The sequence below is a fragment of the Papio anubis genome, chromosome 12 (assembly GCF_008728515.1).
Source record: "Papio anubis isolate 15944 chromosome 12, Panubis1.0, whole genome shotgun sequence".
Lineage (NCBI taxonomy): Eukaryota > Metazoa > Chordata > Mammalia > Primates > Cercopithecidae > Papio > Papio anubis.
Genome location: NC_044987.1, coordinates 36559789 through 36587235, shown reverse-complemented (window position 1 = coordinate 36587235; position 27447 = coordinate 36559789). Strand labels below are relative to the sequence as shown.

At 38.9% G+C, this 27447-nt stretch overlaps 1 long non-coding RNA gene and 1 pseudogene across 2 annotated transcripts; one reads left to right on the top strand and one right to left on the bottom strand.

The window, feature by feature from the left end:
• Positions 1 to 3808: 3808 nt before the first annotated feature.
• Positions 3809 to 5571, bottom strand: LOC110741268 (annotated as a pseudogene). The gene has a single exon (XR_002517178.2). The product of XR_002517178.2 is annotated as an alpha-enolase pseudogene (transcript).
• Positions 5572 to 21775: 16204 nt separating this feature from the next.
• Positions 21776 to 26146, top strand: LOC116269812. The gene is made up of 3 exons (XR_004177651.1): positions 21776 to 22323; positions 25246 to 25383; positions 25598 to 26146. It is a non-coding gene; the product is annotated as an uncharacterized LOC116269812 (long non-coding RNA).
• Positions 26147 to 27447: the final 1301 nt, after the last annotated feature.

Here is a 27447-nt window from a genome sequence, read left to right as displayed (position 1 = left end):
GATTCCCTCTTTTTCTATTGATTGGAATAGTTTCAGAAGGAATGGTACCAACTCCTCCTTCTACCTCTGGTAGAATTCAGCTGTGAATCCATCTGGTCCTGGACTTTTTTTGGTTGGTAGGCTATTAATTATTGCCTCAATTTCAGAGCCTACTATTGGTCTATTCAGGGATTCAACTTCTTCCTGGTTTAGTCTTGGAAGAGTGTAAGTGTCCAGGAAATTATCCATTTCTTCTAGGTTTTCCAGTTTATTTGCGTAGAGGTGTTTATAGTATTCTTTGATGGTAGTTTGTATTTCTGTGGGGTCGGTGGTGATATCCCCTTTATCATTTTTAATTGCGTCGATTTGATTCTTCTCTCTTTTCTTCTTTATTGGTCTTGCTAGTGGTCTGTCAATTTTGTTGATCTTTTCAAAAAACCAACTCCTGGATTCATTGATTTTTTGGAGGGTTTTTTGTGTCTCTATCTCCTTCAGTTCTGCTCTGATCTTAGTTATTTCTTGCCTTCTGCTAGCTTTGGAATGTGTTTGCTCTTGCTTCTCTAGTTCTTTTAATTGCGATGTTAGAGTGTCAATTTTTGATCTTTCCTGCTTTCTCTTGTGGGCATTTAGTGCTATAAATTTCCCTCTACACACTGCTTTAAATGTGTCCCAGAGATTCTGGTATGTTGTATCTTTGTTCTCATTGGTTTCAAAGAACATCTTTATTTCTGCCTTCATTTCGTTATGTACCCAGTAGTCATTCAGGAGCAGGTTGTTCAGTTTCCATGTAGTTGAGCGGTTTTGATTGAGTTTCTTAGTCCTGAGTTCTAGTTTGATTGCACTGTGGTCTGAGAGACAGTTTGTTATAATTTCTGTTCTTGTACATTTGCTGAGGAGTGCTTTACTTCCAATTATATGGTCAATTTTGGAGTAAGTACGATGTGGTGCTGAGAAGAATGTATATTCTGTTGATTTGGGGTGGAGAGTTCTATAGATGTCTATTAGGTCTGCTTGCTGCAGAGATGAGTTCAATTCCTGGATATCCTTGTTAACTTTCTGTCTCGTTGATCTGTCTAATGTTGACAGTGGAGTGTTGAAGTCTCCCATTATTATTGTATGGGAGTCTAAGTCTCTTTGTAAGTCTCTAAGGACTTGCTTTATGAATCTGGGTGCTCCTGTATTGGGTGCATATATATTTAGGATAGTTAGCTCTTCCTGTTGAATTGATCCCTTGACCATTATGTAATGGCCTTCTTTGTCTCTTTTGATCTTTGATGGTTTAAAGTCTGTTTTATCAGAGACTAGGATTGCAACCCCTGCTTTTTTTTGTTCTCCATTTGCTTGGTAAATCTTCCTCCATCCCTTTATTTTGAGCCTATGTATGTCTCTGCGTGTGAGATGGGTCTCCTGAATACAGCAGACTGATGGGTCTTGACTCTTTATCCAGTTTGCCAGTCTGTGTCTTTTCATTGGAGCATTTAGTCCATTTACATTTAAGGTTAAGATTGTTATGTGTGAACTTGATCCTGCCATTATGATATTAACTGGTTATTTTGCTCGTTAGTTGATGCAGTTTCTTCCTAGCCTCGATGGTCTTTACATTTTGGCATGTTTTTGCAATGGCTGGTACCGGTTGTTCCTTTCCATGTTGAGTGCTTCCTTCAGGGTCTCTTGTAAGGCAGGCCTAGTGGTGACAAAATCTCTAAGCATTTGCTTATCTGTAAAGGATTTTATTTCTCCTTCACTTATGAAACTTAGTTTGGCTGGATATGAAATTCTGGGTTGAAAATTCTTTTCTTTAAGAATGTTGAATATTGGCCCCCACTCTCTTCTGGCTTGGAGAGTTTCTGCCGAGAGATCTGCCATTAGTCTGATGGGCTTCCCTTTGTGGGTAACCTGACCTTTCTCTCTGGCTGCCCTTAAGATTTTTTCCTTCATTTCAACTTTGGTGAATCTGGCAATTATGTGTCTTGGAGTTGCTCTTCTCGAGGAGTATCTTTGTGGCGTTCTCTGTATTTCCTGGATTTGAATGTTGGCCTGCCCTACTAGGTTGGGGAAGTTCTCCTGGATGATATCCTGAAGAGTGTTTTCCAACTTGGTTCCATTTTCCCCCTCACTTTCAGGCACCCCAATCAGACGGAGATTTGGTCTTTTTACATAATCCCATACTTCTTGCAGGCTTTGTTCATTTCTTTTTCTTCTTTTTTCTTTTGGTTTCTCTTCTCGCTTCATTTCATTCATTTGATCCTCAATCGCTGATACTCTTTCTTCCAGTTGATCGAGTCGGTTACTGAAGCTTGTGCATTTGTCACGTATTTCTCGTGTCATGGTTTTCATCTCTTTCATTTCGTTTATGACCTTCTCTGCATTAATTAGTCTAGCCGTCAATTCTTCCACTTTTTTTTCAAGATTTTTAGTTTCTTTGCGCTGGGTACGTAATTCCTCCTTTAGCTCTGAGAAATTTGATGGACTGAAGCCTTCTTCTCTCATCTCGTCAAAGTCATTCTCCGTCCAGCTTTGATCCGTTGCTGGCGATGAGCTGCGCTCCTTTGCCGGGGGAGATGTGCTCTTATTTTTTGAATTTCCAGCTTTTCTGCCCTGCTTTTTCCCCATCTTTGTGGTTTTATCTGCCTCTGGTCTTTGATGATGGTGATGTACTGATGGGGTTTTGGTGTAGGTGTCCTTCCTGTTTGAGAGTTTTCCTTCTAACAGTCAGGACCCTCAGCTGTAGGTCTGTTGGAGATTGCTTGAGGTCCACTCCAGACCCTGTTTGCCTGGGTATCAGCAGCAGAGGCTGCAGAAGATAGAATATTTCTGAACAGCGAGTGTACCTGTCTGATTCTTGCTTTGGAAGCTTCCTCTCAGGGGTGTACTCCACCCTGTGAGGTGTGGGGTGTCAGACTGCCCCTAGTGGGGGATGTCTCCCAGTTAGGCTACTCAGGGGTCAGGGACCCACTTGAGCAGGCAGTCTGTCCCTTCTCAGATCTCAACCTCCGTGTTGGGAGATCCACTGCTCTCTTCAAAGCTGTCAGACAGAGTCGTTTGCGTCTGCAGAGGTTTCTGCTGCTTTGTTGTTGTTGTTGTTGTTGTTGTGTAGCTGTGCCCTGTCCCCAGAGGTGAAGTCTACAGAGACAGGCAGGTTTCCTTGAGCTGCTGTGAGCTCCACCCAGTTGGAGCTTCCCAGCGGCTTTGTTTACCTACTTAAGCCTCAGCAATGGCAGGCGCCCCTCCCCCAGCCTCGCTGCTGCCTTGCAGGTAGATCACAGACTGCTGTGCTAGCAATGAGGGAGGCTCCGTGGGGGTGGGACCCTCCCGGCCAGGTGTGGGATATGATCTCCTGGTGTGCCTGTTTGCTTAAAGCGCAGTATTGGGGTGGGAGTTACCTGATTTTCCAGGTGTTGTGTGTCTCAGTTCCCCTGGCTAGGAAAAGGGATTCCCTTCCCCCTTGCGCTTCCCAGGTGAGGCGATGCCTCGCCCTGCTTCAGCTCTCGCTGGTCGGGCTGCAGCTGCTGACCAGCACCGATCGTCCAGTACTCCCCAGTGAGATGAACCCAGTACCTCAGTTGGAAATGCAGAAATCACCGGTCTTCTGTGTCGCTCGTGCTGGGAGTTGGAGACTGGAGCTGTTCCTATTCGGCCATCTTGCTCCGTCCCCCTAAAAAGTTTTAAAGATGAAGGTTAGTTAGCCTGTCTCAATCAGTGTCTACTTTTGAGCAACTGTGCTCAAATGGTTGGGCTTTGCATGGAAGCTCCCATTCAGAGCACAAAGGAAAGGGGACATTGTGTCAAAGAGGGTAGTGCTATACTGGGCAGATTTTTTTTTTTTTTCCTCATGGGTCACTGAGGCTTTTTATTTTAAGCACAAAACCACCGGGCATCTTGCCTGTGGCCACCCCGGAGATGACACGAGGCTCACATGACTCCAGACACTTGGTGGAAAGTAAGGCGAGAAAAACAGTGATTTGGGCCAATTACACGACGGCAAAGCTAGAGCTGCCAAACAGGGCTCGGGGAGCTTGGTTCTGTGAAGTTCTAAGGAAGTGGCACGGACTCCACCGCGGCGGGTGAGGGGCGCTAACTAGCAGGGACCCCTGCAAGCGTTGGTCGGGGCCTCGAGCTGCCCGAGCTGACACAAGGGGAGGGGTCTATTTAGCCAACAGGTGACCGAAGGGCTTGCCTGCCCCCAGCTTACTTGGCCAGGGGGTTTCTGAAGTTCCTGCCGGCAAACTTAGCCTTGCTGCCCAGCTCCTCTTCAATTCTGAGGAGCTGGTTGTACTTGGCCAAGCGCTCAGATCGGCAAGGGGCACCAGTCTTGATCTGCCCAGTGCACAGCCCCACAACCAGGTCAGCAATGAAGGTATCTTCAGTCTCCCCAGAACGATGAGACACCATGACGCCCCAACCATTGGCCTGGGCCAAGTTGCACGCCTGAAGGGATTCGGTCACGGAGCCAATCTGGTTGACTTTGAGCAGGAGGCAGTTGCAGGACTTCTCGTTCACGGCCTTGGCAATCCTCTTTGGGTTGGTCACTGTGAGATCATCCCCGACTACCTGGATTCCTGCACTGGCCGTGAACTTCTGCCAAGCTCCCCAGTCATCCTGGTCAAAGGGATCTTCGATAGACACCACTGGGTGGTCCTTGATGAAGGACTTGTACAGGTCAGCCAGCTGATCAGGTGAGATGTACCTGCTGGGGTCATCGGGAGACTTGAAGTCCAGGTCATACTTCCCAGACCTGAAGAACTCGGAGGCTGCTACGTCCATGCCAATGACCACCTTATCAGTGTAGCCAGCTTTCCCAATGGCAGTCTTCAGCAGCTCCAGGCCTTCTTTATTCTCCAGGATGTTGGGAGCAAACCCGCCTTCATCCCCCACATTGGTGGCATCTTTCCCGTATTTCTCCTTGATGACATTCTTCAGGTTGTGGTAAACCTCCGCTCCAATGCGCATGGCTTCCCTGAAGTTTGCTGCACTGACTGGGAGGATCATGAACTCCTGCATGGCCAGCTTGTTGCCGGCATGAGAACCGCCATTGATGACATTGAAAGCCGGGACTGGCAGGATGACTTCAGAGTTGCCAGCCAAGTCAGCGATATGGCGGTACAGGGGGACCCCCTTCTCAACAGCACCAGCTTTGCAGACGACGAGGGACGCCCCCAGAATGGCGTTCGCACCAAACTTAGATTTATTTTCTGTTCCATCCATCTCGATCATCAGTTTGTCAATCTTCTCTTGTTCTGTGACGTTCAGTTTCTTGCTAACCAGGGCAGGCGCAATAGTTTTATTGATGTGCTCAACAGCCTTTGAGACACCCTTCCCCATATAGCGAGTCTTATCATTGTCCCGGAGCTCTAGGGCCTCATAGATACCAGTTGAAGCACCACTGGGCACAGCAGCTCTGAAGAGACCTTTTGAGGTGAAGAGATCAACCTCAACAGTGGGATTCCCACGAGAGTCAAAGATCTCCCTGGCATGGACCTTGAGAATAGACATGGTGAATTTCTAGCCGCTGGGTCTCGTGGCCTAGGAGAAGAAACGGCGGGTGCAGCAGACACCGAGGTGAGTGTGAAGCTGGCAAGGTCTGCGAGGTCTATCCAGATTTTTTAAAAATGTTTTTACCTATGTTACTTTTAAAATATGATCATTCTTTTTGAGTTAATGGAACAATTTAACTTTCCTTTATTAAATCACAGATACTTTTTTTTTTCCTTTACATGAATATCTTCTCTATAATTTTATATTCCTTACGGTCAAGTATCCGTCCCCTATCATTTAATTTTTCTTTGTTATATTCCTGGGAGCTTCGAGTACTAAAAAAGATTTATTTTTGTGCAATAAGGAGTCAGTTCAGTAGGCCTGGGTTGCTAAAACCCTGCATAGTCTAAAGGCAGGCCTGTCTTCAGAAAGACTGACTCTTGACTAGCCCCTGAGAAATAACCTCTGAGCCCTTGGAATATACGGCCTGATAGAGCGCTTTGGTGTGTCTGAGAATCCGGGCCACATGGTATCAATTTAACCTCTAGGCAGATGGAAACTAAGGAGTTACGTTTAGTCAAGCTGCTGCTGCATGCTTATGGCACTAATCTCTGATAAAAATCTGAATGTCAAGGCTCAAGTGAGCTAGCCTTGTTAGCAAGATGTCACATGTGTTGTCACAGGTTGTTGTCAGGTGAACTAAGTGCAATTCCCCTTTTTTTGTCTGATGTCTCTTTGATTTCACCCGTGTGCCTTTTCCATTTCTTTTTCTTTTCCTTTTTCTTTTTTTAACACTTTAAGTTCTCAGGTACATGTGCAGAAAATGCAGCTTTGTTACATAAGTATACATATGCCATGGTGGTTTGCTGCATCCATCAACCCATCATCTACATTAGGTATTTCTCCTAACACTACTCTTCCCCTAGCCCCCTACCCCCCGACAGGCTCCAGTGTGTGATGTTCCCTTCCCTATGTCCATGTGTTCTCAGGGTTCAACTTCCACTTATGAGTGAGAATGTGTAGTGTTCGGTTTTCTGTTCTTGTGTTAGTGTGCTGAGAATGAGGGTTTCCAGGGTCAACCGTGTCCTTGCAAAGGACATGAACTCATCCTTTTTTACAGGTGCATAGTAATCCATGGTGTATATGTGCTACATTTGCTTTATCCAGTCTATCATTGATGGGGATTTGGGTTGGTTCCAAGTCTTTACTATTGTGAACAGTGCCACAATAAACATACATGTGCATGTGTCTTTATAGTAGAATGGTTTATAATCCTTTGGGTATATACCTAGTAATGAGATTGATGGGTCAAATGGTATTTCTAGTTCCAGATCCTTGAGGAATAGCCACACTATTTTCCACAATGGTTGAACTGATTTACACTTCCACCAACAATGTAAAAGTATTCCTATTTCTCCACATTCTCTCCAGCATCTGTTGTTTCCTGACTTTTTAATGATTGCCATTCTAAATGGCATGAGATGGTATCTCATTGTGGTTTTGATTTGCATTTCTCTAATGACCAGTGATAATGAGCTTTTTATCATATGTTTGTTGGTTGCATAAATGTCTTCTTTTGAGAAGTGACTCTTCATATCCTTCACCTACTTTTTGATGGGGTTATTTTTTTCTTGTAAATTTGTTTAAGTTCTTTGTAGATTCTGGATATTAGCCCTTTGTCAGATGGATAGATTGCAAGAATTTTCTCCCATTCTTTAGGTTGTCTGTTCAATCTGATGATAGTTTCTTTTGCTGTGCAGAAGCTCTTTAGTTTAGTCAGATCCCATTTGTCTATTTTTGCTTTTGTTGCCATTGCTTTGGTGTTTTAGTCATGAAGTGCTTGTCCAAGTCTATGTCTTGAATGGTATTACCTAGGTTTCCTTCTAGGGTTTTTATGGTTTCAGGTCTTACATTCAAGACTTTAATTCATCTTAATTTTTGTGTAAGTTGTAAGGAAGGGATCCAGGTACAGCTTTCTGCATATGGCTAGCCAGTTTTCCCAACACCATTTATTAAATAGGGAATCATTTCCCCATTGCTACTTTTCATCAGGTTTGTCAAAGATCAGATGGTTGTAGATGTATGGCATTATTTATGAGGCCTCTGTTCTGATCCATTGGTCTACATATCTGTTTTGGTACCAGTACCTTGCTGTTTTGCTTACTGTAGCCTTGTAGTATAGTTTGAAGTCAGGTAGCATGATGCTTCCAGCTTTGTTCTTTTTGCTTAGCATTGTCTTGGCTATGTGGGCTCTTTTTTGGTTCCATATGAAATTTAAAGTACTTTTTTCCAATTCTGTGAAGAAAGTCATTGGGAACTTGATGGGGATAGCATTGAATCTATAAATTACTGTGGGCAGTATGGCCATTTTTACAATATTGATTCTTCCTATCCATGAGCATGGAATATTTTTCCATTTGTTTGTGTCCTCTCTTATTTCCTTGAGCAGTGGTTTGTAGTTCCCCTTGAAAAGGTCCTTCACATCCCTTGTAAGTTGTGTGCCTAGGTATTTCATTCTCTTTGTAGCAATCGTGAATGAGAGTTCACTCATGATTTGGCTCTCTGTTTGTCTGTTATCAGTGTATAGGAATGCTTGTGATTTTTGCACATTGATTTTGTATCCTGAGACTTTGCTGAAGTTGCTTATCAGCTTAAGGAGATTTTGGGCTGAGACAATGGGGTTTTCTAAATATACAATCATGTCATCTGCAAAGAGGGACAATTTGACTTCTTCTTTTCCTAACTGAATACCCTTGATTTCTTTCTCTTGCCTAATTGCCCTGGCCAGAACTTCCAATACTATATTGAATAGGAGTGGTGAGAGAGGGCATCCTTGTCTTTGGCCAGTTTTCAAAAGGAATGCTTCCAGTTTTTGCCCATTCAGTATGATATTGCCTGTGGGTTTGTCATAAGTAGCTCTTACTATTTTGAGATACGTTCCATCAATGCCTAGTTTATTAAGAGTTTTTAGCAAGAAGTGCCGTTGAATTTTGTTGAAGACCTTTTCTACATCTATTGAGACAATGATGTGGTTTTTGTCGTTGGTTCTGTTTATGTGATGGATTATGTTTATTGATTTGTATATGTTGAAACAACCTTTCACCCCAGGGATGAAGCTGACTTGATCATGGTGGATAAGCTTTTTCATGTGCTGCTGGATTTGGTTTGCCAGTATTTTATTGAGGATTTTTGCATCGATGTTCATCATGAATATTGGCCTGAAATTTACTTTTTTTGTTGTGTCTCTGCCGGGTTTTGGTATTAGGATGATGCTGGCCTCATAAAATGAGTTAGGGAGGAGTCCCACTTTTTCTATTGTTTGGAATAGTTTCAGAAGGAATGGTACCAGCTCCTCTTTGTACCTCTGGTAGAATTCAGCTGTGTATCTGTCTTGTCTGGGACTATTTTTGGTTGGCAGGCTATTAATTGCTGCCTCAATTTCAGAACTTGTTATTGATCTATTCAGGGATTCAACTTCTTCCTGGTTTTGTCTTGGTAGGGTGTATGTATCCAGGAATTTATTCATTTCTTCTAGATTTTCTAGTTTATTTGCATAGAGGTGTTTATAGTATTCTCTGATGGTAGTTTGTATTTCTGTGGGATCGGTGGTGATATCCCCTTTATCATTTTTTATTGCATCTATTTGATTCTTCTCCCTTTTGTTCTTTATTAATCTGACTACTGGTCTATCCATTTTGTTGATCTTTACAAAAAAACAGCTCTTGCCTTCATTGATTTTTAAAGGGTTTTTCAAGTCTCTATCTCCTTCAGCTCTTCTCTGATCTTATTTATTTCTTGTGTTCTGCTAGCTTTTGAATTTGTTTGCTCTCGCTTCTCTCATTCTTTTAATTGTGATGTTAGGATGCCGATTTTAGGTCTTTCCTGCTTTCTCTTGTGGGTTAGTTACCAAGTAGTCATTCAGGAGCATGTTGTTTAGTTTCCATGTAGTTGTGCAGTTTTGAAAGAGTTTCTTAATCCTGAGTTCTAATTTGATTGCACTGTGGTCTGAGAGACTGTTATGATTTCTATTCATATGCATTTGCTTATGAGTGTTTTACTTCCAATTATATAGTCAATTTCAGAATAAGTGTGATGTGGTGCTGAGAAGAACGAATATTCTGTTGATTTGGGGTGGAGAGTTCTGTAGATGTCTATTAGGTCCACTTGTTCCGGAGTTGAGTTCAAGTCCTGGGTATCCTTGCTAATTTTCTCTCTTGTTGATTGGTCTAATATTGACAGTGAGGTATTAAAGTCTCCCACTATTATTATGTGGGAGTCTAAGTCTCTTTGTGGGTCTCTGAGAACTTGCTTTATGAATCTGGGTGCTCCAGTATTGGGCGCATATATATTTAGGATAGTTAGCTCTTCTTTTTGCATTGATCCCTTTACCGTTATGTAATGCCCTTCTTTGTCTCTGTTGATCTTTGTTGGTTTAAAGTCTGTTTTATCAGAGACTAGGATTGCAACCCCTGCCTTTTTTTGTTTTCCATTTGCTTGGTAGATCTTCCTCCATCCCTTTATTTTGAGCCTATGTGTGCCTTAGAAGGTGAGATGGGTCTCCTGAACACAGCACACTGGTGGGTCTTGACTCTTTATCCAATTTGCTAGTGTGTATCTTTTAATTGAGGCATTTAGCCCATTTACATTTAAGGTTAATATTGTTATGTGTGAATTTGATCCTGTTGTTAAGATGCTAGCTGGTTGTTTTACCCATTAGTTGATGCAGTTTCTTCACAGTGTCGATGGTCTTTACAATTTGGTATGTTTTTGCAGTGGCCACTACTGGTTGTTCTTTTACATGTTTAGTGCTTCCTTCAGGAGCTCTTGTAGGGCAGGCCTTGTGATAACAAAATCTCTCAGCATTTCCTTGTCTATAAATGATTTTATTTCTTCTTCACTTACGAAGCTTAGTTTGGCTGGATATGAAATTCTGGGTTGAAAATTTTTTTCTTTAAGAATGTTGAGTATTGGCCCCACTGTCTTCTGACTTGTAGGGTTTCTGCTCAGAGATCCACTGTTAGTCTGATGGGCTTCCCTTTGTGGGTAACCCGACCTTTCTCTCTGGCTGCCTTTAAAATTTTTTCCTCATTTCAACCTTGGTGAATCTGACAATTATGTGTCTTGGAGTTGCTCTTCTCAAGGAGTATTTGTGGCGTTCTTTGTATTTGCTGAATTTGAATGTTGGCCTGCCTGGCTGGGTTGGGGAAGTTCTCCCAGATAATATCCTGAAGAGTGTTTTCCAACATAGTTCCATTCTCCCCATCACTTTCAGGTACACCAATCAAATGTAGATTTGGTCTTTTCACATAGTCTCATATTTCTTGGAGGCTTTGTTTGTTTCTTCTTACTCTTTTTTGTCTAATCGTGTCTTCTCACTTTAATTCATTGAGTTGATCTTCAACCTCTGATATCCTTTCTTCTGCTTGATAGATTTGGCTATTTATACTTGTTTTGATTGATGCTATTGATTGGCTATTGATGCTTCACGAAGTTCTCATGCTGTGTTTTTCAGCTCCATCAGGTTATTCATGTTCTTCTTTAAATTGGTTATTCTAGTTAGCAATTCATCTAACCTTTTTTCAAGATTCTTAGCTTCCTTGCATTGAGTTAGAACATGCTCCTTTAGCTCAGAGGACTTTGATATTACCCACCTTCTGAAGCCTACTTCTGTCAATTCATCAAACTCATTCTCTGTCCAGTTTTGTTCGCTTGCTGGTGAGGAGTTGTAATCCCTTGGAGGAGAAGAGGCATTCTGGTTTTTTGAATTTTTAGCCTTTTTGCGCTGACTTCTCCCCATCTTTATGGATCTATCTACCTTTGGTCTTTGAAGTTGGTGACCTTTGGATGGGGTCTCTGAGTGGAAGTCCTTTTTGTTGATATTGATACTATTCCTTTCTGTTTGTTAGTTTTCCTTCTAACAATCAGGCCCCTCTGCTACACGTCTGCTGGAGTTTGCTGGAGGTCTGCTCCGTACCCCATTTGCCTGAGTATCACTGGTGGAGGCTGCAGAACAGCAAAGATTTCTGCCTGTTCCTTTCTCTGGAAGCTGCATCCCAGATGGGCACCTGCCATATGTCAGCCAGAGTTCTCCTGTATGAGGTATCTGTCGGCCCCTACTGGGAGGTGTCTCCCAGTCAAGATACACAAGGTCAGAGACCCACTTGGGGAGGCAGGCTGTCCCTTATCAGAGCTCGAATGCTGTGCTGGGAGATCTGCTGCTTCCTTCAGAGCTGCCAGGAAGGGGCATTCCAGTCTGCTGAAGCTGTGCCCACAACTGCCCCTTCCCCAACTTGCTCTGTCCCAGGGAGGTAGGGGTTTTATTTCTATGTCCCTGATTGGGACTGCTGTCCTCTCTCAGAGATGCCCTGCCCAGAGAAGAGGGAATCTAGAGAGGCAGTCTGGTCACAGTGGCCTTGCTGAGCTGTGGTGAGCTCCCGCCTTTTCCATTTCTAATGTTAATCTGTTTTCTTTCTCTGTAATAAACCATAGCTATAAATATAACGGATTTACTCAGCTCTGTTAATCCTTCCAGCTTATTGTTGAGTCTGAGGGTGGTCTTCAGGACCCCCAACATAATTATAATCCTTTTTTAGTAAAGGTCTCTTATTAATTGGCTCATGGATGGCCTAATTTTCCTTTGTATTTATTTTAGTTTCTGTTCAGTAATTTTTTTCTTGTTTTTTTTTTTTTAAATACAACTTCCATTTTACATTATGTTTAGATTTAAAGAAATGTAACCTTAGAATTTCTGTATACCTTTCACTCACTTTTCCTGTTTTTAACACCCTACCTCATCACTGGATGTTTGTCATAATAAAAACCAATTTTGGTGCATGAGTATTAACTAAATTGTACAATTAATTCAGAATTTATATGTTCTCCCCAATACTTGTTTTATTTTTATTTTTTCCAAGATCTCACTCATGGTACCACTTTACATTTAGTCATGTCTGTCTTTCTAACCTCCTCTGATCTGTGGCAGTTTCTCAGCCTTCTCTTGTCCTAATAACTTTGTTTTTAGGAGTACTATTTAGGATTTTGAATATTGCTTCTCAATGCTGTGTACTGAATTGTGTCCCTCTCCAAAATGTGTATGTTAAGCTTGAAACTGCCAGGTGATTATATTTAGACATAAGGCCTGTAAGGAGGCAGTTAAGGTTAATTGAAGGCACAATAGTGGCAATCTGATCCCATAGGACTGGTGCCCTTATAAGACAAAGAAAAGGCACCAGAGCTCACGCTCTCTCTCCACACATGCTCACAGAGGAAAGGCTATGTTAAGGGCACAGTGAGAAGTGTTCAACTGCAAGCCAGGAAAAGAGGTCTCCCTGGAAATACATACTACAGGGACCTCGATGTTGACCTTTCAGCCTCCAGAATTGTGAGAAAATAAATGCCTGTTACGTTACACAACTGTGATAATTTTTTGGCACCTCAAACAGACTAAAACACTAAATTTGGTTTGTCACATTCTTTATCTCATGGCTAGACCGAGCCTGTTTTTATTTTTTTTACTAGATTTTCATTGCCGCATAATACAGTACACCATTTCGGGGTATATGTATTATTTAGTATATTCATATAATTTGTAAAGATCAAATCAATGTACTTAGGATAACCCTCACATTAAATATGTATTTTTTTCTTTATGCTAGGATCACTCAAATTCTTCTCTTCTAGCGAATTTGAAATATGCAATACATTATTGTAAACTGATGTCACCCAACTAATCTAACACCAGGTCCGGTTTCTTCTATCAAACTCTATATTTGTACCTATTAATCACTTGTTTTTCCTCCCCTCCCTCCCCTCTACCCTTCCAGCCTCTGGTAACCACCAATCTACCCTCTTAATTCCCACATATGGGTATGAATAGGCAATATTTCTCTGTGCTCGATTTATTTCACTTAATATAATGACTGCCAGTTTCATCCATGTTGCTGCAAATGAGAAGATTTAATTATTTTTATGGCAGAATATTTCATTGAAAATAATATAGTACATTTTCTTCATTAGTTGTTGCACTTAATTCCATATTTTAGCTAGTATGAATAGTGTTATAATAAAAATGAAAGTGCAGATGACTTTTCAATACACTGATTTTCTTTCTTTGGCTGTATACGTAGGAGTGGAATTGTTGAATCACATGATAGATCTATTTTTAGTTTTTTCAGGAACCTCTATATTGTTCTGTAAATTGCCTGTACTAATTTACATTCCCAACAACATTGTATAAAGGTCCCACACTCTCAGCATCTTCACCAGCATCTATTATTGCCTGTTTTTAGATAAAAGCCATTTTAACTGGGGTGAGATGAAATCTCATGGTCGTTTTGATTTGCATTTCTCTAATGATTAGTAATATTAAGCATTTTAATATACTTATTGGCCAATTGTATGTCTTCTTTTAGAAATGTTTCTTTATCTTGCCTATTTTAATTGGATTATTTGGGATTATTTTTGTTATTGAGTTGCTTTTGCTACTTACATATTCTGGTTACTAATCCCTTGTCAGATGGATAGTTTGCAAATATTTTCTCCAATTCTGTGAGTTGTCTCATCACTTTGTTGACTGTTTCTTGTGCTATGCAGAAGCTTTTTCACTCGATGTAATCTCAATTGTCTATTTTTGCTTTGGTTGCCTGTGCTTTATAGGTCTTACACAAAATCCTTTGCCCATACCAATATCCTGGAGTATTTCCCCAATGTTTACTTTTAGTAGTTTCATGTCTTAGCTTTCAGTTTTAACCCATTTTGATTTGATTTCTGTGTATGGTGACAGATAGGGGTCTAGTTTCATTCTTCTCCACATAGTTATCCAGTTTTTGCACCATCATTCATTGAGGAGACTCCATTTCCCATGGTATGTTCTTGGCACCTTTGTCAAAGATGAGTTGATTGTAAATGTGTGGATTTATATCTGAGTTGTTTATGCTGTTCCATTCCAAATAGTCTATGTGTCTGTTTTTATGCCAGTACCATAATTTGCTTACTGCAGCTTTGTAGAATATTTTGAAGTGAGGTAAATTGATGCCTCCAGCTTCGTTATTTTTTTTTTCTTATATTTCTGTTATGGGATAATTTATTTTGATTTTTATTTTAAGTTCCAGGGTAGATATGCAGGATGTGCAGGTTTGTTACATAGGTAAACGTGTGCCATGGTGGTTTGCTGCACCTATCAACCCATCACATAGCTGTAACTATTTATCCTGATGCTCTCTCTCCTCCCACCCCACCCCGCAACAGGCCTCAGTGTGTTGTTCCCCTTCCTGTTGCTAAGGATTACTTTGACTATTTGAGGGTCTTTTGTGAACCATATAAATTTTATAATTTTTTTTCTATTCTGTAAAGAATGGCATTGGTATTTTGTTGGAGATTTTATTAAATCTGTAAATTTATCTCAGTAGTACTGTTGTTTTAACAATACTAATTCTTCAAATCTATGAAAATGAAATCTTTTTTCATTTTTTGTGTCCTCTTTATGTCTTTCATCAACGTTTATGGTTTTCCTTGTATTAATATAAATCTTTCACTTCACTGGTTAAACTGATGCCTAAGTATTTTATATTCTTTGTAGTTATTGCAGACGTGATTGCTTTCTTCAGTTCTTTTTCAGATTTTTGCTGTTTGTGTATGTAAATGCTACTGATTTTTACATACTGATTTTGTGTCCTCCAACTATGCTCAATTTGTTTATTAGTTCTAACATATTTCTGGTGGTTCTTTATGTTTTTTAAGTATAAGATTATTTCATCTGTAAACAAAGTTAATTTAGCTTCTTCTTTTCAATTTTGATGCCCTTTCTTTCTCTTGCCTTGCTCTGGCTGGGACATCTAGTATTATATTAAATAAAAATGGTGAAAGTGAGCATCCTCGTCTTGTCCCAGTCTTACAGAAAAGGCTGTCAGGGTTTTATTTCCCTATTCAGTGCAGTGTTAGCTGTGGGTTTGTTCATATATGGCCTTTATTATTTTTAGGTATGTTCATTCTACACCCGATTTGACAAGGGTTTTTATAATAAAGGGATAGTGAATTTTATTGACCAGTTTTTTTGGCTTGTATTGAAATTATCATATGGTTTTCATTCTTGGCTTTGTTAATATGATATATTCTGTTTATTGATTTGCATGTGTTGAGCCATCTTGGCATACCTGAGATAAATCCCATTAGATTATAGTTAATATTTTTAGTGTATTGTTGACTTATTTTGTTGAGAGTTTTTCTATCTATGTTTGTATTAGGGTTCTCTAGAGGGACAGAACTAATAGAATATATATATAAAGGGGAGTTCATTAAATATTAACTCATACTATCACAAGGTCCCACAATAGGTTGTCTGCAAGCTGAGGAATAAGGAAAACCAGTATGAGAACTTGACAACTGAAGAACTTGCAGTCCAATGTTTGAGGGCAGGAGGCATCCAGCATGAGAGAATGATGTAGGCTGGGAGGATAGGCCAGTCTAGTCTGTTCGCATTTTTCTGCCTCCTTTATATTCTAGCTTTGCTGGCAACTGATTAGATGATGCCTGCCCACCCAGATTAAGAGTGGGTCTCCCTTTCCCAGCCCGTTGACTCAAATGTTAATCTCTTTTGGCAACACACTCACAGACACACCCAGGATCAGTACTTTGCATCCTTCAATCCAGTCAAGTTGACACTCAGTATTAACCACCAGAAGTCTACCCCTTGCCAACTTAAACCCATACGCATCTCCTGAGATTATATGTAATCTTCAAATACAGACAATAAGAAGGTTAAATTATGCCTAACATAATACAACTATCCTTCGTATATTGTTTTTGATTTACTATTTTTCTAGGTGCAGCCAGCTCTAATGGCTTCCATTTGGCCTTTCCCACCATAATAGCCCTCATCCTACCACTCAGGGAGCCAATGTGGGGGATCTTCTCATTGCTAAGGATATCTATGCCAATTGTGCTTCTGACACTGGGGAAGTGACCACAGGATGAGTGTGGGGACACACTGGACCCACTGTAAATTGGATCTGAACTAAAATTCCATCACTTACCTAAGCACCATAAGTCCCTACTTTAACTGGAGGACCACAACAATGTTTTGGGTCCCCTGGAATCAACATCAGCTCAGAGCCAGTGTCCAGTAGTCCCCAAAACATCTGATCATTTCCCTTTCCCCAATGCACAGTTACCCCGGTAAAAGGCCAGAGGTCTCTTTGGGGAAGGATGAAGGAAAGATTCACTGCATAAATTGTCAGTAATGTAGTGGAGTCCTTCCTCAAGGGGACTGGGTCTCCCCTTCTTTCAAGGGGTTGTGGGTGTATAAACTAGCTCAAGTCTGCAAATTGAATGAGGGGATGTGATTCTCTGTTTTTATAATTCAAATTAGTTTTTTGTCCATTTGACCTAGAAGTTTTCTGCTTGTATAAATTAAGTAGGAATGCAGTAGGCCTCCTAACAATTTCACTTCTAGGAACAAGTCAGACTATTTAGATTGCTCCTTTATCTCTGCTGTCCATTATGGTAGCTACAGCCACCTTGCCTTTGACAGTTGAGTGCTGCTACTTGGCCCCTGCCCCCTCGGGATCCAATTATTCCCGTTGTATTTAAATTTTGTAGCTGAGTGACTCCAGTTCCCACTGTTAGACCTGACATACAGAGAAGAGCAATTACAGGGCTCTTCAAAGATGCTCCCCTCACAAATCTATTTTGCAAGGCCTTGGTCAAGGGTGTATCTTCTGGACCCTTGCAGCTGGAATGAGTAGGTCTAAAGTGACTAATCCACTCCACCATCCCAATCTCCCTAAGCCTTTGAGTCCCTTTTACATTAAACTAAGGGAGATCAGGCATTTCCAGCTTGCTCACAGTGGTCTGCCTTTTTTTTTAGACAGAGTCTCGCTCTGTTGCCCAGGCTGGAGTGCAATGGTATGATCTCGGATCACTGCAACCTCCACCTCCTGAGTTAAAGCAATTCACGTGCCTCAGCCTCCTGAGTAGCCGGGACTACAGGCATGCACCACCATAGTCAGCTAATTTTTGTTTTATTAGTAGAGATGGGGTTACCTTATATTGGCCAGGCTGGTTTTGAACTCCTGACCTTGTGATCCGCCTGCCTCGGCTCCCCAAAGTGCTGGGATTACAGGCATGAGCCACCATGCTCAGCCTATTAGAACCTTTTTTAACTTCCTGAGCTGCAACATTAAATGCAGAGTCACTACTTAGTGATCCCAAATCAATAAACTCAGCCTGATCCAACTATACGTTTCTTCCACCATTATCCCACACCCATGCCTGTTCTCCAGATTTCTGTTTATATAGACTAGAAAACTCAAGCAGTTGTTGTTGTTGTTGTTGTTGTTGTTGTTGTTGTTGTTGTTGTTTTAGACAGCATCTGATTCTGTCACCTAGACTGGAGAGCAGTGACACAATCATAGCTCACTGCAGCCTCATACTCCTGGGCTCAAGCATCAGCCTCCCAAATGGCTAGGACTGCAGGCACATTTCACCACATGCAGCTTTTTTTTTTTTTTTTAATATTTGAAGAGAGAGTCTCATTATGTTTCCCAAGCTAGTCTCAAACTCCTGAACTAAGGTGATTCTCCCTCGGTCTTCCAAAGCACTGGGATTATAAGCATGAGCCACCATGTTTGGCCTTAACTTACATATTTAATAGTACTTATTTCTTAACAGGTTGCTATAGGTATTATTACCATTTTGTAGTTTTTTTTGTGTGTGTTTCTTAGTAAAATTATGTATAAATTACTTGCCACAATTAAAATATTTGAGTTTTCCAGGTTTGTCCATGTACTTGCTTTACCAGTGGGTTTTATACCTTCAATTTTTTGTTTGTTGTTTTTGCACAACAGTGATTTTTTTCCTTCAGATGGAAGAACTTTTAGCATTTTTTGTAAGATGGTTGAGGTGGTGGTGAATTCTCTCAGCTTTTGTTTGTCTGGTAAAGACATTCTCCTTTATATTTGAAATAAAAGTGTAATGGATACAATATTCTAGAGTGGCAGTTTGCTGTTGCTGTCATTTGTTTTCTTTTTGTTTGTTTGTTTCTTTTTTCTTTCAATACTTTGAAAATATCATTTTACTCTCTCCTACCCTGCCTGGTTTCCATTGAGAAGTCAGCTTTCAGGTGAATTAAAGCTTGTCATTTATTTCTTTTCTCTTGATGCTTCTAGGGTTCTCTATTTCACTCTGACCTGTGATGTTTGATTATTATATGCTTGGGTCTTATTTGAGTTAAATCTCCTTTTGGATTCCCTGACATTCCTGTACTTGGATATTCATATCTTGCTCAAATTTGGAAAATTTTCTGTTTTGATTTCTTAAGAGTGTTTTCTAACCCCTACTCTTGCTCAATTCCCTATTGGACATCAATAGTTCTTAGATGTGATTTTTTTGAGTTAATTTTCTCTATCTTATAGGCAATCTGTATCACTGGAGTGCAGTGGCACAATCTTGGCTCACTGCAAGCTCTGCCTCCCAGGTTCACGCCATTCTCCTGCCTCAGCCTCCCGAGTAGCTGGGAGTACAGGCACCTGCCACCACGCCTGGCTAATTTTTTGTATTTTTTAGTAGAGACAGAGTTTCACTGTGTTAGCCAGGATGGTCTCGATCTCCTGACCTTGTGATCCACCTGCATCGGCCTCCCAAAGTGCTGGGATTACAGGGTGAGCCACCACTCCCGGCCTCGGCTATGTATTTTTAAACAGCCTGTCTGTAAGCTCACTGATTCTTTTCTCTGCTTGACCCATTCTGCTGTTGAGAACTTCTAAAATATTTTTCTGTTCAGCAATTGATTCCTCAATTTCAAGATTTCTGTTTGATTTTTTCAAATTATTTCAATCTTTTTGTTAAATTTCACTGATAAATTGCTGAATTGCTTTTCTATGTTATCTTGGAAATTACTGAACTCCCTTTGAATTCTTGGTCATAGGGCTCACAAATCACTGTCTCAGTGTCAGTTACTGGTTCCTTGCTTTGTCAATTTGGGGAGATCATGATTCTCTGTTTGCCATTGTTCCTTATGGATGGATGTCTATGTCTTTGTATTGAAGCACTAGTTATTTATTTCAGTCTTCTTTGGTTTGTTTTGGTGTTTTACTGGTTGTATTAACTTAGAGATTCTTTACCACTAGGTCATTGCCTTCTTTTTGGCTCTAGTTGGTGCCTTAAGCCCATTTTCAGATTGGCTCTAGTAACCATTCAGGGCACTTATTTTCCAAAATAGAGAAAGTCACAAGAGAATATCTTGGAAGTATGGGAAAGCTAGTTAGAGGTTCATGCCTAGAGAACCTGTGGGATGAACCTCCTACAGTGTGGTGATGCTGGGCAGCCACTCTGATTTTGCCAATTTACATAGCAGAGTTTCTAGGGGTAGGAATGGAACTTTGACCTCTCCCTTTGTCTCTGCCTCTCCTCAGAAATATTTCTTCCTTCAGGCACTTGTAATGCTTCCCAAGTCTCCTGCCAGGGAACCCAAGATGGTGGAAAAGCTGGTTGTCCACTTTGATCTCATTCTTTCCAGTGCAGACACAGTGAGTGGGGGGGAAATTTTCCACATGCTTGGTGCTGGAGAGAATGGAGGAAGAGTTTTCATGAATGTGTAAGTCCTATTCTCTTACCATCATCTTACAGATTTTTTTACTTTTCTGTGACCCCAGGAACTATCTCATCTTCATATTTGAGACATATTCTGGGATATTTCTGGTGATAATCTTGGAATTATATATTTGATCTTTGGTTTTCCTGGTGGAGGAAGGCAAGGGGCAGAGTGAAGCCAGCTTTCTTCTATGCTGCCATTTTGAAAACAGAAGTTCTCACCCATTGTTTTTTGAGAGGAGAACCACAGAAGTGTGATTTTCATCCCATTATATCAAGGATCTATATTATTAAAATGACTTTTTATTGAAGATATTAACCTTGATTGCTTGACTGAAGTAGCACTTAACAGATTTCTGCATTGTAGAGTTGCTTCTTCCCCTCCTCCCTCTTTCATTCTCTACTCTTTGGAGGCAAGCCGCTATGCACATTCCACATGCAAGGGAAGGGGAAATAGTTAAACTTCACCTACATAGGGGGTAGTATCTACATAAATTATTTAAATTTTGTGTGTACAAGGGATATATCTCTACTCTCTCATTTATTAATTATTCAACTGTTTATTTATATTTGCATAGATTTATTTTCTGCTTCAGGTTATAATCTATTACTATATTGTGTACTTTGGTATTAAATCATTTTAGCTTTGACGATTGGGGGCACCTAAACTCTAGAACACATCTTAAAAGATAGGATCAATAACAGCCTATGTCTAACACTGCTGTGCCTCTTACCAACCCATTCTTCTGACTTTCTTCAATGTAGCCATCATCCTAAATTCTGCTTTCATCATTCTCTTGTTTTATTATAAATATAAATTATATCTATATATATAATTTTACTTTATCTGTAAGCTTTCTTAAAATTTGTTTGTTTAAAAGATATAACAATATATGCAAATATTTGGTAGTATTTTACCCTGATTATTATGTTGCTAAGATTAATTCATATTATTGCAGCTCATAAATTTTTATTATTAACTAACATTTCTTTATATGAACATGGAAATATGTAATTTATTGTATGACATATATTAAAGTCTGATGAATTATTTTAGTTAAATGAAAATTTCTTCAGTATATAAGAATATTAAATGGAACACCCAATGAAGACTATAGCTATACTCCTATGTGAGATAAGTCAACACATATGCTTTTAAAGAGAAAAGTCATCTGTGATATTACTGTATTACCCCTTCAAAAGTAATATCAAGGCCGGAAGCAGTAGCTCCCATAGTTAATTCCAGAACTTTGGGGGACCGAGGCAGGTGGATCACCTGAGGTCAGGAGTTCAAGACTAGCCTGGCCAACATGGAGAAACCCATCTCTACTAAAAATACAACAAAATTAGCTGGGCGAAGTGGCATGTGCCTGTAATCCCAGCTACTCGGGAGGCTGAGGCAGGAGAATTGTTTGAACCTGGGAGGCGGAGGTTGCAGTGAGCTGAGATCACGCCACTGCACTATAGCCTGGCCGACAGGTAGGAGGACTCTGTCAAAAAAAAAAAAAAAAGGAATATCAAAAAAGACACCTTTTTTACTCCCTGAATTATTTCTTGACATTAAAATTCAAACAAGCATCTGTTTGGTTAATTTATCGTATCTCTCTGTCAGTAGTCATTATAATTGAATAACTTAAAATTCCTCTTCATAAATTTTTAAAACTCTGTATCCATATTTATTTTTTAAATTAGGAAACAATAGTATTCTGCAAAATGGTCATGAAGAATGTCATAACTAAAAAGTGCTATTAATAGAATTTAAAACATTTACCTTGCAATATATTTTGTATAAGGAAAGAAGAAAGAGTCATTATAAATACAGAAATCACTTTCTTCTCTTTGTACTGTGGCTGCCTAACCAGCATACAGGCTCCTCATTCTCTTATCTATCTATTATCTACAACAGACCTGCTCAGGAATGTTCACGTAGCAGAGGAGGAAACCAGCTCTTCTGTGTAACCTGGAGTTCTCAGAGTAGACTTCTACATGAATGGACAGAAGACTGCATTACCCTCTTAGTCAGATATTATTATAGCTTTGTTATCTGCTGCAGGCTGAAGAGGCGTATATAAAATTGTATCATTAGTACTCTTGAGATAATGAGCCATTATTAATAGAAATGCCATCATACAACTATTGAATTTCATAAGAAGTTTGAGAAGTTTAGAATTAACTAAATGATGACATAAAAATTGATTGGTATGGCAAAATAAATAGAATTCAAATAAGTATGGAATTATATGGAAAGAGGTACTAATGGCTAAATATAAGAAGGCATAACAGGTAAGTAGAATACAGTGACTAGAAAATATGTCATTACATAATCTGTAGTTTTCTTTGTTTCAACTGATGTGAAAACATAATTTTATGTTATACACTATAACTGTTTTTGAGAGTATTGAATTGATTGAGACTACTCTCTAAAAATCTCATATAACTTCAAAAAAATGAAAGTTTTATTTTTTTTAAATCTATATATGCATTAGACACTATTAAATATATTGTTTAAATACTAGTAATTTGACTAGTGCTTAAAGACAAAGAAGAAGAGGCAGTTCTGCTGTGGGCATTGAACAATTCAGTATCAATCTGTGTGTGTGTGTGTGTGTGTGTGTATTTCAGAGACAGGGAGGATATTAACATCTGTTGAGTAAGTTCATGCACAGAAGTAGTCTTTTTAAATATAATCCCTTTTTGGGTCAGCATTTCTATAAAATGGCCACTGTTATATCCATTTAAAGATAAAGAAACTGAGGCTTAGCAGGGCAGATGACCATACATTAGTGGAGTAGAACACAAATGTGAGTTCATGTTAATCATGTTCCAAGCTCATGCCATTTTTAGCCTCACCATGTTTATTCTTAATTCTCTCATCTTTAAAATAAATAAAATAAAATAATTACTTCTGGATCTAAAAGTCGTGGTTCTCTAAACTTTTACGACTAAAATGAGTGGCTGATTCTATTGTAACAGGTCATAATCAAGATGATTTCTTGAATTTTGAAAGTAGTTCTTTGCCCACTATCTCATTTTGTCACATTACTTCCTTGGCAGAAATTATTTTTACGGCAACAGAGTTTAAGCTGCCTTACAGTTGTATAACTAACGTAGCTTAAATTTGCAATGCTTTATATGCCTAGGTTCATTTCCAAATACTGATTTGAAGAGAACTGTAAATAATGTCATGATAATTATTATTAATTTAAAAACATAATTTTCAAGTATTGCTGTGTATCAGGCACTCTACTAGATGCTTTACAAGCATTATTTATTTAATGCTCACAGAAAACATATAAGGCAGATAAAAAGACTGATATTTGGCAGAAAACTTATAAAGTAATACAGAACATTTAAGTTTCTAAAAGCAGGATTTGAACCTAGATCTTCCTGGTGTTTATTAAAAACCACACTGAAGATGGAATAAGATGGTGGTATTAAGAAGAAGCAGTGTGGGATTTGATAACAAAGAAGAAAATCTCAGAAATTGAATAGTAAAAAAAAAAAAAAAAAAAAAGGCAGGGGAATGGGGAGCAGTATAGTAAGTATACTGCAGCTACTCCTAAACTGTGTATGTTAGAAAGTATGACAGCACAAACTCTGGGCTATATCGGATGAAAGAACTCTTAACACTTAACTGGCTTAATATAATAAGAGAGTAAAATAAACCTTCACACTGTAAAAGTGGCAGTATATTTGGATAGAAAGAGCATTCTAAGGTATCATCTCAATTTTATTCAATTCAAAGTATGTGTTTTCTATCATTCAGGGAATTGTTCCAGATGCTTAGGGAGGACATAAAGATGTATAAACTTCAAAACTTGTATTGGCAGAATATTCAGGCTTGAGAAGGTGACAGATGCTGTGTGTAAATTATAATACAAGATATAAAGTAGTAAGATACAAAAAGACTAGTGAGAATAGCACAGTATCTGAAGTTCCATTTTTATTCCATAGGTCAAGTTTGTATTCTTGGATTTGGACCCATTTGGACAAATAGAGATGGGACAGTAAACATTCCAAGAAGAGAAAAGGATAAGCAGAACTGTAGTAGAGTAGAGCATGTTTGGAGAAGAAAAAATATGACTCCTCTACTATTGTACTAGTGTGTGTGTGTGTGTGTGTGAGAGAGAGAGAGAGATTACAAATGGACGAACTTGGAACAGATAGTAGAACAGGACTGTGGAGGCACAGAGATTTTGTGATAAGGAATTTATACATTATTTTGTATGTCCTGGAGAAGCAAACTGATGGCTAATTTGTTCTATCCCTGCTGGTGAACAAACACCCTTTGTTTGACACTATATGATTTCTTTTAGAGATTACAATGAATTCATCAAATCTCAGATGCCATTCCACTGTTATTATAGTTATACAAATAACTGTATATACAACTACATGTTGTTATATAGAGAGCATACAGTTATTTATATATGAATATATATTATATAATTATATAACATTATTATAGCTAGTAGTTATGGAACTACAATATATTAAACTATATATTGTAGTTATATCATACATATATTAAACATATATATGTATATTATACATATATTGTAGTTATATATACAAGTATTGTTAACTACAATATATTGTAGTTTTATATTTATAGTTATTTATATAACTATAAATAACAGCAGTTAATTTGGATTTTCCTCCTATGCTTTATTTTAAAATACTTTAATTGTATTTGTACTTTTTCCCTGAGTCAGCTATTCATATGCAGACATCAAAACGTTTTTTAACATCCCAAACAAGCTTTGTTCATTGTCGAGGACAGATAATAATTGTATAAGTCAGGTTTCTCCAGAGAGACAACCAACAGGATACCTACATTTATGTGTATATATACAGAGAGAGAGGGGTAAGCAGAGAGATAGAGAGGATGAGAGTGAATTTATCAGGCGAATTGGCTCACTTGATTACAGAGGTTGAGAAGCCTCATGACAGGCCATCTGCAAGCTGGTGACCCTGGTATGCTGGTAGTGTGGCTCAGTCTAAATACAAAAGCCTCAGAACCAGAAAAGCGGATGTTCTAACTCTAAGTCTGAGGCTGAAGGCCTGAGAACCCAAGGGGTCAGGTCCTGAAGTCCAAATGCTAGGGAGCCTAGCATGGGTGTCCAAGGACAGGAGAGGAAGACTGTGGCCAGCTCCAACAGATAGATTGACATAATCACCTTTTCTCATTTTTCTTCTCTCCAGGCCCCAAGAAGATTGGTTGGTGCCCACCCATATGGAGGGCAGATCTTCCACCCTCGGTTCACTAAGATTCACATGCAAATCTCCTCTGGAATCATCCTCACAGACATACTAAAAAATAACGTTTTACCAGATTTCCAGGTATTTCTTAATCCATTCAACTTGATACCTAAAATTAATCATCATGATGACACACAGTATTATTGGTTTTTACTTGGTCTACAATGATAATAGAGTTGACTTTTGAACAACATGGGTCTGAACTGTGCAGGTCCAATTATATATGGATTTCTTTTCTGCTTCTGCCACCTATGAGACAACAAAACAACCTCCTCCTCTTTATCCTCCTCCTCAGCCTATTCACCATGGAGATGAAGAAGAGGAAAATATTTATGATGGCTCTACTTTCACTTAGTGAAAGGTAAATATATTTTCTCTTCCTTATGATTTCCTTCGTAACATTTTCTTTTCTGTAGCTTAAATTCTTGTAAGCATACAGCATATAATACATATAGCATATAATGTATCTGTTAGTTCACTGTTGATGTTATTGGTAAGTCTTCTGGTCAACTGCTGCTATTAGTAGTTAAGCTTTGGGGTTAAGAATACAGCATATGATACATACAGCATAAAAATTATCTGTTAGTTCACTGTTGATGTTACTGGTAAGGCTTCTGGTCAACTGCTGCTATTAGTAGTTAAGCTTTGGAAGGGTCAAAAATTATCCGTGGATTTTCAACTGCTCAGGAAGTTGGTGCCCATCCGCTGTTTTTCAAGGGCCAATGGTATAGCAATACTTATGCTATGGTTTTATAAACAGAAAAAATTACCACAACTTTGCTTTTTTCTCTCTCAAAAGTGAGTTATGGTTTTAAGAAAGTATTAACCTCCATTAAATTAGTTTTAAAGTTTTAGCTTTTTATTGTCAATAATTGATCCATCTCCATTAAAAATTATATTAGAAAAGAAGAATTGGTATAAAGTACAAACCTGCCATGCTAGCCATTGCTAAAGAGTATAATGCTTTTTGCATGAGGTGGCCCCATTTCTCAGAGAAGACAAGCTGCTTTTACTTATACCACCTAACAAACACTATGCCAAAGCTAGTCAATTGGCATGATAATTTAATAAATATAAAATAAGCCAAATAAGCACAGTTTCAAAGGGAATATTTTTTTAAAATCTGAATTAGAACTTCATATCAAAATTCTGTTACTCTGCTGATACACCTGACTTCAGAAATCTGCAGATGATTCTGTATTTCCAAATATCAATTGTCTCTACCTTCAAAGTTGGACTTGACTCTAAATTTAAAATAACATATTTCTTTCCACATTGTGTTGGCATCTGCATTAAGTTTATATTTCATTACATCGGGGCACACATACTATCAGGTCTAGCAGAGATAAAGCAACATAGGCCATCTCTGCATTGTGGATAATATTTTGGTAGACTGACAGGGATTCAGGATTTGATTCATCCACAAATTTCATAAATAATTATGTTCCTTCAATCAGGTGAAACAGAAATGGTCATAGGGGAAATGTAGATGTTTTCTTTGTCTGACCGTAGGTCCAGAGGGCCTCGTAACGTATTCAGTGCTGAACAGAACCTTCTCAGCAGACCATGAAAGATTGAAGGTTTTCAATACAATGATCTTTTCCTTAAATTCCAATATCAACATACAAATTCCATGCTCCTAATAACATATCTTAGTTTTCTAATTGGTTGTTTTGAGCTATTTCATATTATTTTCATGAGGATCACTTTCTTCCATTAAGCAGAATAGAACATTTCCCCTCAGGTTTATTTTTAGTTTATCTACAGTGAAAAATAGCATATTTAAAAATCAAATATTCTAATGATTTTCCAAATGCAGTACTAAAAGTGTTTTTTAATATTATTCCACTTATTTTGGCTGAACACTTGTATATTTATAATAAACTTAGAAGCTCAATATCAACTTTATGTTGTCCCATCAAAAGGAGACCCAATCACTTTATTGCCTTCACCCTTCCCATTTGGCAATGTTCCACTAGAATGAATTAACAAGTAGTACACTGGATCTTTTACCCTTAGATAAATCATGGGACAAAGTATATTTTAGAAATACTTCTCTAAGATAGTTCCCCTAATGAGAAAATTACTGCCATTTTTCCTAAAAAATGTTGCGAACTTGAGTCTTTTTCTTTACTGCCCAGATTA